Below are 17488 nucleotides of genomic sequence, written 5' to 3'. Positions count from 1 at the left end.
AAAGAATGAGTGAGGGCAGAACTTTCCTTTTCCAGATGGGAAATTAGCAGTGCATGTTCTGCCAACACTCTCCCATACAGGAATTGCTTCAATACTGAACTTGGATGAAGAGAAGTTGGATTTGTGCACAGAAAAGTGTTGCACTTTCTAGTCAAGAGTTTTAAATGATTTCCAGTCATTTTCCTTGGGTTTGTGCTTAACACGAGGTTGCTTATCTTGGGCTGCAAAACATTTATAAAGCCACAGAAATATCATGCTTTTTCTTATGTCAAGTTTACACTTAGTTTCTCAAAGAATTTTGTTAATATCCTGATCTCTCTGTGTTTTGTGAATTTCTGTGCTGGTGCCATATTTTTATTTAACTTGGAACAGAAATTGACCTTGTGAGAATCCAGGATTTGTTTTCTATTTATTGTCCTGCTTTTTTGTTTAAAAATATGCATCCAGAGCAAATAAAAAGTTGCTTCTAGTTGCTGCTTCTGTATTTCATGTTGGAAATCAATGTGTTCCTCTGACGTGGGAATAATGCAGCAATGCTGAAGTCAAAGTGTGGTTTTTGAAGCATGGATTATTAAATTTGGGGTCCTGGAGTAAAATTCTGAAGTAGAAAGACTTTTCCTTGCTCCCACTGTGCACTCTAATATATGGAAAAGGTAATGAGTTTATTTTTGGCATTAACTTGGTAAAGCTGCCTGTGAAAAGTGAACTCTCGTGTCTGAGCTGCTCCTTTGAAAGACCCTTATTTCTCTCTGCTGGTACTAGTGAATAACAGATCAAAATGGTTTTGAGGTTCTGAAAGGTTTTCTCAGCATTTTTTGTAATGCTATAATTTCATAATACTCTGTTCTCAGATTTAAATGTTTTTTAAAATGCTATAGTTAAAAAACAAAACAGCAAAATGGGGCTTGCTTCTGCTGTGGAAAGTTAATACAAACCAAGAACCCTAAACGTAATTTGTACTCCAAATGTGATAAATCATCAGGAAGAAATTCCATCACCATCTGCTTGTGCAGGTTCTGGTTTGCGTTTAAGATTTTCAGGACTTAAAGACACTGTGATGACACTTGTTAAAAATTTGGAGCTCCTCCATGTTCAAGGAAACCAAACACTTTGCAGAGAAACAAGTGAGTCAATCAATAGTCAGATATTTCAAGAAAGGTTCCTGCTGATGTTTGTTCCCCTGCAGGAATCTTTCCAGAACAGTTTGTGCAGTGTCATTTAGAGCAATATTTTCACACTTGCTCCAGCTTTTAAATTAAACATGAAGCATGGACCAGCCTGATTTTTCACAGGTGCAGCACTCTTAAAAATCACATGGTGATGGTAATCAAATTTGATAGTTGTTTTGTTGGTTCTGGGTTTTTAATGTTAATGTATTTTAGGGGGAAGTAGTAAAGGTGTTTTGGTCTGTCCTAAACAATATTTATCAATTTATGATGCTAAATAGAATTGAGCACAGCGCATGGACTAAAAAGAGTAGGGATGCCATTGGAAAGTACAGAGGTTCTACAGGTAAATAGACAAAGCATTATAAGAGGGAGAAAGAGATGACTAAGGGATTGAGAGGATGATAAAGATAGGGGAAGTGTAAAAAATGTGGGAAAAAGCCCATGAGGCTCTCCAATGTTGCCAGAAGCATGGAGTGACTAACAAAGCCTGCCTTTGTTCTGGAGCAGGAATGCAGCAGACATCTAACCCAATGGTTTTCCAGCAGCTCCCCATTTTCTGCCCCTTTTTATTCTATTTTTGCATCACTAATTGTATTGTGAGGCACAGCCACAATGTACCCAGTGCAGGCTCAAGATCAAGAAGCAATGGCTTTATATTTTATTTTTTTGTGCAGGTTGCAAGGTAGAGTATAACTTAGGAGGAGCAAGAGGCCTAGCAGACATAAAATGTGATCATGATAAATTACTTTGAAAGAAGTAGTGCAAAATAGTTTGCTCTGGAGCAAACAGCTGAGCAGGGGCATCCTGGCTCTGCAGAAATCAGTGTTAAATTTTAAATAAGTGTGAACAACTGGGACCTGGGAAGTGCTGCATGTGCAGGAAGTTGTATCCCTGACTGGACCATTCATTTAGTGCTGAACATGGGTATGAATTTCTTTGGAAGTGCTGGGAGGCTGATTCCTTGACTGACATTCTGTGGTGCTAAAATCCTGATCCCACGGAAAACTGGCAAAATGTACCAACCTCCCCAAGCCTCAGATTGCAGTGGGAATGTCACTGAGATGCAAGAAGCCCAAAGGATGGATGAGCACACTTGGATTTTGGATATTTTCCTTTCAAATTTGCCTTCAGTTTGGTTTTAATGAGAAAAACTTATGTAAGATCCCTGAGAACCTAAAATATTTTAAAGCCAATTTTGAAACTGGGAGACCTTGGAGAATGTTTTAGAGGGTGTTTTTAAGAAATCTGAAGAACATTTTACCTGCCAGCTTGCTTTAATATCCCTTGGTTTTTAACTCTAGATGGAGCTGTTAGTTCTGAAGATCCTAAATGATCCATGCTCTGTTTGCAGGGAATCTATTTTTAGTTTGTTATGGTAGAATCCATCTTTTTCCTCACTGTATTTTATGTTCCTGTTCCCTTTGCTGCTTCTGCTCCACACTGATCACACCTCTTATCTGTAGGAAAAAAAAGCTCATTTTTAGAGTGTTTTACTTGTCACAAGAGAAGCAGAGCTGCACCATTTCTGTAACATAATAAGGTTTTATATAAAAGTGGAGGTGGTTTTTTGCCAGCCCAGGTATGAGCTGCTGATAAAAAAATGGGGTAGAGGAGTACAGTCCTTTGTTTTATTTAATTTTTTTTTCCCAGGACAACTCACAGCACAGGGTTTTTCATTATAGTGTCTTGTGCTGTTTTTTCCACTTTACCCATTAAATAATGTTGGAGCCTGCGTTGTCATGGTGGTTGTTGCCACAGCAACCTGCATTGACAGGCTGGAAGTTGCTTTCCTGGGGGAATTTTTTGAACTTTGATGACAAATTCCTTAGTTATCAATTAAAAAAGGAAGATAAGAGTCTTTGTAGAGTGCCAAATTTAGAACTTGCTCCAAAAATCCAAGGTTTCAAATCAGGCTGACACTTGAAAATGTGAAATCTTAGGACATTTTTGAGGGACAAGTGTGTAACAGCACAGCGTGTGTTCTTCCTGTCTCTGGAGAAAGGCAGGATTCTAAATATAGATGGCTTGTCTTGGAAATGGGTTTTAATTAGGAAATTAATGCTAATTTCATTTGAATGCTGTAATTTTTATTATCAATGTCAGTTAAGAAGAATTAATATTAATTAAGATTTAAGTGGCACAAGACTTAAATTACTTTAGTGTATAAATGCATAGAAAAGTCCAGATTTTTGCAATGTAGAAGAGGAAAAGGAAACTCTGTATTAGTTAATATCATATTTGTCATTGTTTCAGTAATGAGGTGTACCCAAGATTCATGTCTGTACCAATTGACATTGAATAAATATTTTTTCTCTATAATTTCTAATTGTTTGGAGAGAGTAGCCCTTAAATAGAACTAAATGCTACTAAAAAATACCTGTGGAAAAAATTCTAGATTTTAATACCCAATTGATAGGTAGTTATAAAATGAACAGATTTTAGTCAATGTTTTGAGATTTTTCTCCATTTAAAAAAGATTTTTAAAAGTTTTTTGCTCAAACTGGAAGTGTTGTTTAGGAGAAGAATCCTTAACATTGATTTGCACATGATCTTGTCAGTGGGGCAGAGATGTGCCACAGTAGTATGGCTGAAATATTCCTGGGATGTGCTGTTGCTGGGAAGCTGACAGTGACAGATTTTGGAGAAAAGGGCAGAGGGAAATGAAAATCACATTCTTTAATATTTTTTTTAACTTTGTTAAAATGCAAACCAGTGAAAGGTGTTAGATTTGTTCTCATTTATGATGGCAACGAAGAACAGTTTTTACATTAATCACTGCTGAAGGTGATTTACAGTGTTTCTGTGAATCAATAGCAGATGATGGGAATTTTATAATTCAGTGTGGCTCCAAATATAACAAGATTAGATTTTTGAGGTTTGATTATATTTTTTGTTTAAAGGTAAGACTATACCTTTCCAGTATATGTATACTGGAAAACTGAATTAAGCGATAATTTTTGAGTAATAAAATGGTAAATGTGATTCTCTTTTCATACTGAATGTTAGAGGTATTAATTTCTTCTCTATAATTGTTTATTGCTTAAAATTGACAATCTAAATTGTGAATTACTGTAGTTATTGGTTGTGTAAATGAAATTTACTGAACTGTTACTGATGATGGCCTGGGAAAAATGGGAGTAAATTTTGTTCTTTGGGTTTTTTAGCCATGTAAAATTAGACAAATGAACGAATCAATTTGTTGTAGCAACTGTACTTTGCTTGAAAGCCAAGGAGTGGGTCAGAACGTGGAGTTTTTGGTGACTGAATAATGTGAGTGAGCTGTTTAGCTGAAAGAGAGCTGTGCATGGTTCCAGCACAAAACCAGAGGCCCAGTGGCTCATCTTGTGCAGTGTCCCGAGGGAATTCCCCTGTCCTTTGTCCCTCTGGGGCCCAGGAAAAGGCACTTTTCCCTGTATGCCCACAGGGGCTGAGGGAAGAGGCGTCCCTGTGCCCTGAAGGTCACCCAACCCACCAGTGACAGCCAGAAATAGCAGTGGCCTCCTGGCACGGCTCCTCTGCTTTCCACTGTGCTGGATGTGCCTGTTCCCTGCAATGCCTTAAACCACAAAAGCTTTTAGCTGTGCTTAGGTCTTTCTGGATATAGAATAATGCAAAAAATGTTTTCCACACCCCTGTTTCTTCTGCTGGAGTATAAAAATAACTGCCTTGCATGACCTTGTGGATTTTTTTTTAATAGTAGCTCTGTGCAATTGGAATTCTTTATCAAGTATCTGCTTCCATTTCTTATCACTGAAGTGTTTTTGTTTATAAAGCATTTACCAGATTATAGTCCTTGAAACAGGTTTGAGTTTCTGGGATTTTGGCTCTGGAATAAGCAGTGTTAGTGTATGTAGTGTCTTGGAAAACTCTTTGTGATGTTGGGTGAGATGCTTTACTTTTTTCTTGTCTCTTGATGGATGTTGCTTTAATGCTCCCAAGTCCTTTAGCAGTGTTAGTAACCAAGGCTGAGTTTGCTACAGAATTCCAGACTTTTATTGGCTTCACTGCTGGGTATCTGTGGGAACACTCAATTCCAACATCCCTGCTGCACAGTTAGGAAGGATTGCAAGGTTGTGTTGGATTGTACTGTAAACACAGGCAAGTTGAGCTGTTTGAACATTCAATTTAGGCATTTTATTGCATAATTAGGAGTCACGTGCCTTTCTTCCACACTGGGAAGTCAAACTTGTTTTGACTCTAGATTAATCTTAACTGAACCACAATACCTATGTTCTATGAAGGAATGGTTGAGCTTTGGGGAAGACTGATTTCAAAATAGAATTTCCAATGTAATGCATGATTTCTACTGGGAGCTTTTTGTTCATTTGAGTATTTATGCATTCTTTAATGCTGGTATTATTTGGGCCACATGTAATGCTTTGATATTTCTAAAATGAAGGTGCTCTGTTATTGCTGATGCAGTCAGATGTAGTGCAGTTCAAAGCCATTAATTTGGCTTTTTGTGCTGAATAAAGTGTTTTACATGTCCTTAGTGCTCCATCACAACACTTGGAGAGACACTATTGAGTAAAATTCAGCTTAAACTAGGATTTTTATATGGCTGTTATTTAGGTTATCAGGGTGGGTAACTGTGCACACAGTCAAAAATAGACCTTTGGCAACAAACTGGTAATTGTCAATAAAAGCATGTATTAAGTGTAGGCTTCCTCGAAACCTATTCTGGATGTGATAGTTCAAACAAGTTCTGAAAATACAAACCAACTCATGTGACTCTTCAAGAACAACTTCTGGACTGCAATTTTTTTGCTTTCCTTTTGGTGTGCTGATATTTGAAAATTACTGAGCAGGGAACAGGCCTGTTATGACCATTTTTCTGTCTTAGGAGGGATGAAGAGTTGAAGTGGAGATTTGTTTGTAATCCATAGGAGAAAGCAACATTAAACTAATATTAGAGTTGCTAATGGGAGGGTGAGAAGATCTGAGGATGCTTCTACTGTCTCCAAAAGGGGTGTCACAACTGGGCAGACATTTAGGTGAAGCTGCTCCTGGTGGGAAATTAGGAGGGAATGTTTTTTCCAGGTGTTTTACATCACATTTGTGTACAGCAGGAGCTCTCCCACAGGAATACCAAGGTGTATCCCAAATGGACAGTGTTTGGCAGACTTAACTGGGAGCCCTGTGCTGAGTGGGTGGATTTAGATGTGAATTTACTGGTGTAATTATGAACAAATCATGGATCTTGCTGCTACTGATGTTATCAATGCTGTGGTGGTGAAAAGCCTCTTTTCTGGGATTTCAGCCCTTCCTTAGCCAGGTGAATCTGGGACTGGAAGCCAAATCTCTATTCCTTATGCCATGTTAACCAGAAAGGGAGATGAAGCTACTTCCAGCTTTTATGGGGAAGGAGCTCTGAAGCCTATTGATGTTGCTGTTTTGTTTTATTCCCTGAATTACTGTAGTTCTGGTTTGGTTCATTGGCAAGCTGTGTTTAGTTTATTTACCATATTTTTATCAAAAAGGAGTATGTTTCACACTTCTGTACATGAGATACACCACTTGCCAACAGCAGAAAAATCAAAGTTACTTCAGATGCTAACTTCAGAGGTTAACTTCATCATGTAACTCAATTTTGCCTTCTTTTTCCCCAGCCCCTCCCTCCTCTCCCTGGTATGTCTCTCCAGGGAAATACGATGTTTATTTGCTTAAGGTGGTGCCCTGAGATGTTTCCCTTGAGCTGTGCTAGATGTCACCAGCTATTGTGCAGAGTTAATATTACTTTTGGTATCTTTGTCTTTATGTGGCTCTTCCGAAGGGGAATCCTGAAGTCTCTCTAGAGAGAATCACTTGGAGAAGTCCCTGGGTTTGGTCTGCCAGTCTTTTGCTCTCCAGCTGATTTACTGTAGTCACTCTGTGACTGGATTAGAAGCTTTCTTTTCAAAGCTGGTTTTCTTGGAGATGCTTTTTCCATAGCTGGGGTGAAACAGCTGGCTGGGCTCATCTATAATGAATGCTCTGCTTGTGTACCTTCAATGCTTTCCGCTGGTGTTCACATTTGTGCTCTGCTCTTGTGATGCTCTGGGCTCTTCCTGCTGCCAAAGGAACAAAGAAAATCAGTCTGGAAAGTGTTCAGAACTTCATGGGGCGGGGAAAGGCAGAGTTTTTAACTTAAGAACAAAAATCCAACAGGCATTAAATTTAATTAATGCTCAATTTAAAATTGGGCAGCTGACACTCAGTTTGGGCAAAGTTTGCTTGAACTCCGCTTGAACTCCCAATGGACATTCTGGTGGGAGAGGATCCTGGGCAAGGAGTTTTCCTTTCCTTTTTGACTCTCTAGAACTGTAGAATTTTAATGTTCTACAAAACAAACCATCTGGAGCAACCCCCCAGTCTATTCCAGTTTGCAAATCCCACAGTGATTGTATAATGACGTTTCATTCACTATATTTCTGGATCTGAACAAGTCTGGTGTATCATGTAGGAGCTCACTTGGAATCCTGTTACACTCTGTAAGTGCTGATCCTGAGCCTCTGTCTCTGCTCACTGTATAATAAAAACCCTTCCTTGAAATTAGATTTTAAGGTCTGTGCTAGAAACTTTTCAGGCAGCACAGCTCTACCTCCCTGTAGGTCTGGATAGGGTTAAAATAATCTTTAATTTTAGATGGCTGGTGGTTTGCAGGGGAGGCTTTCAAGAGTTTAGGAAAAGGTGAAGGTCTGGGTGGGTATTCTAGGAGGGGTGGAGAAAAGCAGCTGCCTGCTGCCAGTGTGAGATCTCCCTGACCTGCCCTGCTCTTCCAGGCTATGGATCCAGGAGCTAGACCCTGGAAACTGAAGTCTTCTTTGGCTGATAAGGAGCTGCAGGGCTCCACTTTGTTGGAATGAATACTCCCAGCAAACTGCAAATTCAGTTCCTTTTGGAGATGAATCTGTTCAACCTCCAGCAAATCAGTTTTCCAAGGAGTAACACCTGTAACCTACCCATGGTTGGGAGTGCGTACACAGATGGAATTGTGCTGCTGCAGATTTCTATTGCCTGAGCTGCTCCCTGCTTGGCTGGAAAGCTGCTTGAGCAGTGTCACTCCACCTCAGCAATGGGAAAACACCTTTGCTGTTCATCACAAACATCACTCCTTGTGTCTGTGTATTTTAAAAAGCCCTGGCTGGGATGTGGTCAAGATCTAATGGATTTCTGTGTTTTCCAGGTTTGTCTTGTTCAGCTCACTCAACACAGGAGCAGTTTTGTGTCAAGTTCAGCTGTCAGGACCTGCTGTTACCCAGCCTGGGGGCATTGATGCTCTTACTGCAGTCTGTGATGTCCTAAATCATCAGCAGTGCAGTGCAACTTCCAAAACCAGAGTTCATAATTGCTTTTTGCCATTGTAGTGGAGCTGAAATTGAGAGCTGTGAAGGGAGTACCTAAATTTGGAATGAGGGCATAGGCAAAATTTGGTAAACATTTGTTTTTTAAATTCCTAGTTCAAATGTGAATTAAAATTGGGGATAATTTTGGTGAGTGTTACACACAGATTATTCCCTTGCTGCACATGGAGGAACTGGGTCACAGAGCAGAATCAGTACAGTCTCTTATGGCAAATTTGTGATGGAGCTTAGAGGGAGTTGTGGGTGTGTTGATATTTGGTCCTATGCTAATCCTTTGAACAGAGTTTCTCCCTGTAAATTGCTGGGGCTCTGTGCATTGGTTAACGAATGTCAGTGAAGCACTGCCCAGAATTTCAGGGTGTATTATGCTCTTATCTAGTTTCCAGTAACTGCTTTTGGACTGCTTCAAGCCCTACAGCTGCATTATTGTATCAGCTGATTCCTCTGGCCCAGCTGGAGCTGTTGCTTTCTGCCAGGTCCAGAAGAAATCCATCTTTCTAATTGCAAAATGTTCAAGAGTACAAAGAAAAAAAAACCTGATAGGCTGGAGTCAGTCAGGACCTCATTCTGCTTTATCAACATGAAATTCCTGCTACCAAAAAACAGATAGTAAAACTAAGGACTAGAGCCAGAGAATGAGAATGTGCTGTAGGTTTCCATTTGTAAATTAGTACTGAGAGGAGCTGATTGGCTCAATTGCTCAGAAATTCAGAAATGCTGACTCTGGATTCAAGTTGTTCCCTGTTCCTTTCACCACTCTATTCTTTGCTCTTCTGGTCCTGTAGTTCAAAACTGTTCAACTTTCCTTGTTAGTAGCTATAAAATACAAGCATGCCCTTTGTACTTCTCACACACCAGAAGTGAAGCAATTGTTATGTATGCCAGCTGTTTTGTTGTTGTTGTTAAATGCTAGCATTAATAATAATTAATTGGATAATTACATAGAAATTTTTGTTCTGGCTCATGTCCATATGGATAGTATGGGCAGAAAATGCACTGTGGAGTGGAACATATGAGCAATTAATTGTTTGTGAGTACTTGTAAACAAGGTCAGCTCAGCAGGCATCCAGGAAATCTCTTCTGAAATGTGATGCTGTCTTCATTATCCTTTTAGAGGGGCTTGGTGTAGGACCAGAACAGCAGCAGGATTTCTCTCCCATGCTCTCTGACTTACAGCAGATTTTGGAGGGCTCATAGATCCAGAGATGAACATTCAAAAAACCCCAGACCTGCAGTATTTTATTAGAGCTATGTATTATTCTCATCTTTGAAAGCTGCTCTTTTGCCTGAGTTTAGTCACAGTTATTCAGGCTAACAAAAATTTATTCAACTTGGTGTCTGGTTTAGTATTTTAGCTAATATCAAATGGGATGTTTCTGGTTGGGAATAATAGGAGCATGTGGAAGGCTGACAACCTCAGTATTTACTGAGTTGCATGTTCTGAGAAATGCTAAGTATTTTGCTTGGTGTTATTTAATAGAGTTAAAAATCATCTTGAGTTTTGTAGTTGTCAGACATGCAAGCCATGCCTGCTGGAGACCTGGGAGTTTGAAGCCAAGACTGAAGCACATGGGGCTCAAGCATGAAGCAGTGTGGTGGTGGGGGGGGTGCCTGGGAGTTAAAATGTCCCCTGGCCATGTGGGATTGATGTGGGAGGGGATGCTGAAACTCTGGGATGGTGCTGGGACCTGTGCTAAAAATCCTTCCTGCTGGAGGCTTGCCCAATGCCTTTGCCCTAAGGAAACCACTCTGTATTATTAGCTCTCCTCTTCCTAATTATCCACCCAAATGGAGATAAAAAAATGAACTTAATGGCTTTAGCTGGAGTCCTGCATGGAAATTTGTCTTCTCCCAAGGGGATCAAGTCACTGGGAATGTGACTTGTATAGAAAGGCCTAAAAGAGGTCTGTGTTACCATGGGGTTAGAAAATAGTACTTCCTGAAATGCTCTAAGTGTTTTTCCAGCTGATGTGGCTTTCCAGAGGGATGACCTTCACCTTGAGATGGATGGCTGAGTGCAGAGCCCAGGTGCCTTCAGTGGAATTGTGCCTGTGCATGTCTCCCTGGATTGTTATGGGAAACACCTCCCTTGCTCCTCTGGCCTGTTTAAATCAGAGTGTGCTTTGAGATGTGGGGGACTGGACAGAAATAGAATATTTGTTGTTCTGGGCCAGGTGATCTGTGCTGCCTATCCCAGTGTTTCCAGTGAATAGCAGGAATGGATGTGCCAGAGCACTGAAGGCAGGGACTGTGCAGCCCCTTGGGTTATGTGGGGCGGTGTCCAGGGCAGACAGGTGTTTGTTTGCATGGTGGTTTTCCTGGCAGGCAGCTGCTTATTGTGGCTGTTGTTAGAGAGAACCTCAGAGGACAAAGTGGGAAAGGACAGAGTCTGTAGTCCTGTCAATGTGTTGATGTCAATGAAGTTATACCTGGTATGTAGCAAGTGTTAATTTTAAACAGCTGTCTTTAGGTAGGAATAAGTTCTCTCATCCACACTCTCAAAATACAGAATGGGCACGTTGAGCTGGTCACAAGATTGGGCAAATCTTCCAGTGGAGGTTGGTGATGAAAGGGACACAGAGGTGCCACAGGCTGTGGGTGGAACACAGAGTCCATTTCCAGGGAGTGTTGATGCTGCTTGTTTGGAGCTCTGTGGTTGGTAACCCTGTTCTCAGCCTGCTTCCCTGCTCTTAGAGTGGATCAGCAGGGGAATGTGCCAGTGGCTTTTGGAATCCATCTCAAGGTCACATCTAAATACAGGAGAACAAAAGGGAAGGGCTGTCCTACATTCCCCCCCCACCCCTGTCTAGGCAAGAGCAGAGTATCCTCTGTATGGCTTTTATACAATGATCCTGGGATTTGCTGAAGAGGTAGGAAAAAGGTGAAGTACTCTAAATGCTGGCTTAAAAGAAAACATTAGTTCTGGTTCTGTAACCAGCTCAAAAAGCAGAGAGTAAGATGGGCTGGACAACCAGGTACTTCTATTTTTGTTGGAGATTCTGTCCCTCTGCAAGAGAGGGAAGAACAGCTGTTTTGAGGCCAGCAGACACTGAAATCCAGGAGCACTTTTGTCCTGGCTCTGTTCCAGCTTGACAGGAAGCAAGATCCTCTGGTGGCAATTTAAGTTGAAGTTTTGGTTATTTTATACTGCTGTAGTGTAGCAGAGTGACTGGATGACAAAGAAATTCTGCCTTGATGATATTTAATCTGTCTAGTGATAAATAAAAAATAAAGAAGGCCTCAGGAAGGGGTTTTTCAAGGCATATGGGTCTTGATGAAAAGGTATATTTTAAGAAAAGTTAAACACCTTTCTCCGAAAAGAATTTAATTTTTAACCTAAGAAATTATGCCAAGAGGGCTATTGTTCTAGCAAATAACTTCTGGTGTGTTTTAGATGCTGAATAAAAAAAGTCTAGAAAGGGAGGTTAGTTTTAGCTAATTATAGAGAATGTGGTTTTTAAATCTGTTTTCAGGCACACTGATATTTAATTCACTAATGACTCAGTGATAGCATCTTGATTGACTGCATTGCTAATTAAACATTTGTGACAGTACTTGATGTTTTTTTTCTCAAGGCCCCAGTGCTTGGTATAAGACTACTGTATAGGAATTGAAATTCTGTTTTAAATAAAGGTTTGTAGCCACCCATATTGCACTGTTGAGATAATGCCAAAACCCAAAGGCAGGCAAACATCTGAATTTTGGTTTAATGATCTCAGATTTCAACTGGTCTCATGACTTTTTGGCAGTTGATTAATAAATCTGAGCATGAAGGATTATCACTAATCCTTAGTGAAAAGGAGATAGTAAGAGTATTATGAATAACTTCCAGCTATTTCTTACTCTGTTCAGGTTCCTTGCACACTTTGCCTCTCTGGTGTCTAGTTCTCCTAATTAAAAAATAGTAAATATAAAGAAATCCATTATGTTCAAGTAAGGCCATGACATATTTAAGTCTTTTTTTTTTTTATCAGAGCCAGTGTGATACTCACGACAAATGAGGAAAAGCAGATCCTGAATCAGTGATGGATCATTCCCTGCAGTCTGTCTCTGGACTGTGGAGGTTTTGTATCTTAGCAGGTAGGGATGTAAAAAGTAGTTCAGACACTCAAGGAAAACAAAACAAGCATTTTGTTCCAAACCCATGTAACTTTCCCTTGTTTTCAGTGTGTTTCTGCAGTAGTTACTTGGGGGTGGTCACAGAGCTGTATTGGGCATTTCTCCAGTTAATTTTGTTGTTTGGTTTCAAGCCCAAAACAAAAAATGGACAACATTTGGATTTTTTTTTTCCTTGGGTTCTGCCTGTTTGCAGTTTCTGAAAATCCTTAGATTGAGAAACAGAACTGGATGCATTTGAGTTTGGCAGGGTCTTGGGGATTGAGCCAATTCTCCTTAGCTTTCACTTTAGAACTCTGTAGGCTTTAAGTGGTGCCAAGGAACCATTTTCTGGGTGACTTGGCGTGTACAGTGCCATTACTGTCAGGAAAGTTTGGTTCAGAGTGGTCCTCACTCCTGTGCCCTTGCAAGAATGGCCCTGGGAGCAGCCCTTGTTTCATTTTTCCAGCTGTATTTACCATTTCTAGAGCTTATCCCAAAGTCATGGCTCACTTCTGACTCATTGTGCAGAGGTTCCCTGGAGTCCTGAGTTTTCCTGAGTCAAAACAACCCTTGGGCTGTATCTACAACAGCACAAACTGTCAGTTGTGTAATGATTAACACATTGGGTCAATGGCAAGCTGAGGAATTGTATTTACTTTAAAAAAAAAATTAATTTTGGCATTCACCATCACTCAGGGCAATAGGGTATCAGGACACAATGAATCACTGGGTTTCAGACAGATGTTCTAATATTGTTATGGAAAGTGAGTTGGGAATGAGTCAGGAATTGTTTGGATGCTCTTCTCTCAGCTTTTAAGATACTACTTTTTAGACATTGCTTTTGTGAAATTACTACAGGCAGGAATGTGAAAACTGGGCTGAAACAGCCAGGAAAATTTGGTGAGGTCTAAAGTCTGTGCCAGTACCACCAATACTGGGAAGAGTAAAAAGGTGACAAACTCTTGAGATTACTTTGAAATGTATTCCTTTGAAAGGAATGGAAACATCTTTGCCCAAACATATTTAATAAGCTAAATTCTGGGATAATGATGCTGGTACAAGGGGTCAATCTTCAGTGGAATGACTTTGAAAAGCCTTTAGAAAAGACTTTGTCTTTTCTACAACATATAAACTTTCTTTCCCTATTCATTATGCTAAAGAACACAGTTGATTAGAGATTATTTACACCTCTCCTCATCAGTCTCTGGGCCTACAACACAGGAATGGGAGTATCCAAGATCTTTTGGTTACAATTCTAAAATTAAAGCATGCAAGAATGGCCCTGGGATTGACCCTCTTCCTTTGTCTCTAGCTCTTCTACTTCACCTTATCCAGAACTGGAATAGGCTTCTCATTGACCAGCTGTCTGGCCTGTGTTCCTCTTCCCTGTCCTTCCTGCCATGTTTTATTTCTGATATTTTCTTATTTGCTGTTCTAATTCACTGCTGACATCTCATTTCTCCTCTGCTGGAAGCTGCATTTCCTCAGTCACTGGTATGAGTACAGAGTTTTGGCTCTGTAGCTATTTTAAAAAAAAATAATTATTTAAGGTGCTTGTATTTGGAGGATTTGATTCTCTTGTCATTTAAAAAAATACTTTAAATTAATCCTTGTTGATCTGTAGAATAGGCTTTGTAGTTCAGTGTTTTTACACTAGATGTCAATCTACTTGCATATGTGGAAGTTACTATTTTATGCCTTCTAGATATTTCTCTCAGCAACTCCCCTACTAAAATGCTGGTTTCCATCTGCTTTGCAGGGGAATCAATGCCAGGAGAAAAGGGATGAGTTGAAATATCGATTTTTCTTTTGGTGGCTGAAGTTGAACAGGACTTTTTTGCAAGTAATACAGCAGTTTGGGGATTGTCAAGTGTAATTAAAATCATTTATTTTGGTAAAGCTGGTTGACAGTTTTAATGGAAAATAAATTTCTAGCCAATGTAGAGAAGCTTGTTCCAGTTTTTATTTCTTAATCTTTTCCTCTTTTCAAATACCATTCTTGCAGGTTTGATTGAAATGAGATTTTTGAGTTTACAAAAGCATTTCCCACCTTGCCAGTGCTCCAAGGAGCTGTTTAGGAGTAAATGGAACTAATTCCTGCTAGGAATGCAGAATTCAGTGAGTTAAGTGGAAGTTTCTTGTCACAGAGCAACTAATAATTATTAATTACTTTTTAATGAGGAAAAGAGTTATATATTAATTTAACCTCTTCCCTCTTCCTTTGTAATCTCTTCTGAGAAGCCCCGGAGTATAAAAGCTTTTTTTTTCTAGTCAAGCAGTGTTTAAAGCATGTTTTAATTTGTATTTGTGGAAGATGAACCAAGGTGATGTCTTGTGTTATGCTCTAATCCTATAGTTTTTTTAAAATTTTTGGAGTGTATATCACTACCCTATTAATACAATTTCCCAGGATTTTCTTTAATAGGTTAAAAATTCCAAACATCATTGAAGAACCACGGTGTCTGGAACTTTTAGTTGTTTGGAGAACTTTATTATTTAGAAATCAGTTTTAAAAGGGAAAGAATATATTCAATATTGGCAGTAAAACAGAGAAGCCAGACAGAGCATCGTGGCTTGTTAAAAGAAAGTTATATAAGAATTTTAAATATGCAGACTTGAAAAATTTGTGCTTCTTTATTATGAAGTTAATTGCTGATGAAGAGTGAGACAGGCCTGAATTTCCTTGACTCAATCAACTTTAACTTGTTAATTATTGGGAGGTTTTTTGACTCTAAAATATTAAAAGGCTTCTTGGTGCCCAGTCCCACTTGGTAGCTCAAAATGCTCTTGAACTTCTGGAAAATGAAAAGTTCCTGATTTGGGATTTTTGAAGGGTTTACTGAAGTCCTGGGTTTTTGGCTGCAGGTTCCTGAAAGGTATATGGGAGAAGGTGACCTTCGTAGTTATGCCTCATTTATTTTGTGTTATTTCATAGGGCTGCACATCAGTTCAAGAGACACAAATTTGTGTGAAACAGCTGCTAAAAGTGGTGAATGTATATAAAGTAATAATTAATGAAGAATAATTTGCTTTACAAAAAATCCTTTTGATGAGCTGGGATGATTTGTATTCTCCAGCCAGCAGCAGTTTCATTGTCTGAAAGAATTTTGCCATAAGGGAAGTGTTTTGCATTCCTTAGCAAATAGAATCTCTCCCTGGATTCACTGAAGTGCCCTGAAGAACTGTAAGTAATAAGTAATTGCTTGGGACCTGGAATTCTCTTTGAAACTGGCTTTACTTTAAAAACATATCAGGAAAGGGTGCAGTTTGAATGTTGCATAGTAACATCATGGAACAGATTTGGGTCCTCTTTATCATTTTACATAAAAATCCCCAGCTTTAAGCTCTGTTGCTTTGGAGCAGCCTACAAAGTGATTTTTATAGAAGCACAGGAGTGGAAAGTGTACCCAGTTCTTTGATTCTCTTCCATGTTTGATATGTAGTTCAAAAGGAAAGCTTAGTCCTTGTCATCTGTCACTCGGTGTCCCCTCACACACTGGAGCTGTTCTGTCTCTGCCTCCTACAGACTTACTGGCAACCAAGGAGCCTCCTCAGGAGGTTTGGGGTGGTACCCTCATTCTCTATGCACTTTTCCTGCCAACCTGCTGGAGATCAGCTCTGCAGAGAAGGACCTGGGAGGTCCTGGTAGACAGCAAGCTGTCCCTGACCAGCAGTGTCCTGGGGACCAGGAAGGCTGATGGGATCTGGCATGCACTGGAAGAGCATTCCCAGCAAGTCGGGGGGTAATCCTGGTGAGGCACAGCTGGGATCATCCACACAGGAGGGGCAGGGAGCTCCTGGAGTGGGGCCAGCAGAGGCTATGGAGGGAGAGGCTGAGGAAGGGCCTGGAGCATCTCCCTGCTCGGGAAAGACTGAGGAAGTGGGGGCTGCTCAGCCTCCGGAGCAGCTGCAGCTGAGAGGGGCCCTCAGCCCTGTCTTGCAGGGCCCAGGCTCTGCTCCGGGGGGCCCAGCCATGGCACAAGAGGAACAGGCAGGAACTGATGCCCAGGAAGTTCCACTGGGCAAGAGGAAGAACAACTTGGAACAGTTTGCCCAGAGAGGCTGTGGAGTTTCCCTCTCTGGAGATATTCCAGAACCAGCTGGACCCAATCCTGTGCTGTGTGCTCTGGGATGGTGGGAGTGAGCCACTGTCCTTCCCACCTGGCCTGTCCTGGGATTCTGCTTCTGCCAATGTTGATGCACATTTTGGCTGTTTTGAGCATAAAACCAGAGGATGTGGAGCTGAGGTATTATGGAGAGGTGCTGCTCTGCCTTGGTCTATGCAGATTTAGGCACACTGATCTTGTTCATACTTACTCTTTGCCGCATTTAACTCTGCTCTAAAACAATTTCTTGGTTTTCATCTCTCCTTTCTGCTGAGTTCCTAAGTCAACATTGTTCCAGCAGAGTGCTGGGAACACACAGCTTTCACTTAAGGAGTGCAATGGATTGTAGATATGGCAAGGTAGCCTTGATTTGCAAGGGCGGTAAAGAGAGAAAAATGGGAGAGACAGAAAGATTTATCCACATAAAACTGAATGGGAAAGCTACTCCTTACTGTGAATTAAGTGCTCCCTGCACCCACTTTAGTGTCTCTGCTTGGATCTGGTGTTCAGCCAGGTTTCCATCAGAGTTGTGTGGCTGCTCTGTTTAAATGTGGCAGCTTTGAGCTGCTTATGGTTCATGTTAAAGCTGCAGCCACACAACCATTTTTGTCCCCTGTGCTCGTGGTAAATGTAATTGTGTTAAAATTATACATGCAGATAAAGGCCTGAATTGTTTATGCATAGTTTTCTGTTCTGGTAATTTGTTCTCCTTAGGGTTCTCTGTGTTTGTTTTCTAATTAATCTTGTAAGGTTGTAAATGTGTTTAGGTGGA

General features: G+C 40.4%; 1 protein-coding gene across 1 annotated transcript in view; it reads left to right on the top strand.

Moving 5' to 3' along the window:
- Nucleotides 1–17488, top strand: part of ACYP2 (acylphosphatase 2) — a 33175-nt gene that overhangs the window by 2995 nt on the left and 12692 nt on the right. The window lies entirely within an intron of this gene.

Source organism: Corvus kubaryi, unplaced genomic scaffold (assembly GCF_017639235.1).
Source record: "Corvus kubaryi isolate FWS band 111438036 unplaced genomic scaffold, C.kubaryi_AGA036_p1.0 37103, whole genome shotgun sequence".
NCBI classification, from domain to species: domain Eukaryota; kingdom Metazoa; phylum Chordata; class Aves; order Passeriformes; family Corvidae; genus Corvus; species Corvus kubaryi.
The sequence above is the reverse complement of the archived record's forward strand: the minus strand, read 5'-3'. Positions and strand labels throughout refer to the sequence as shown.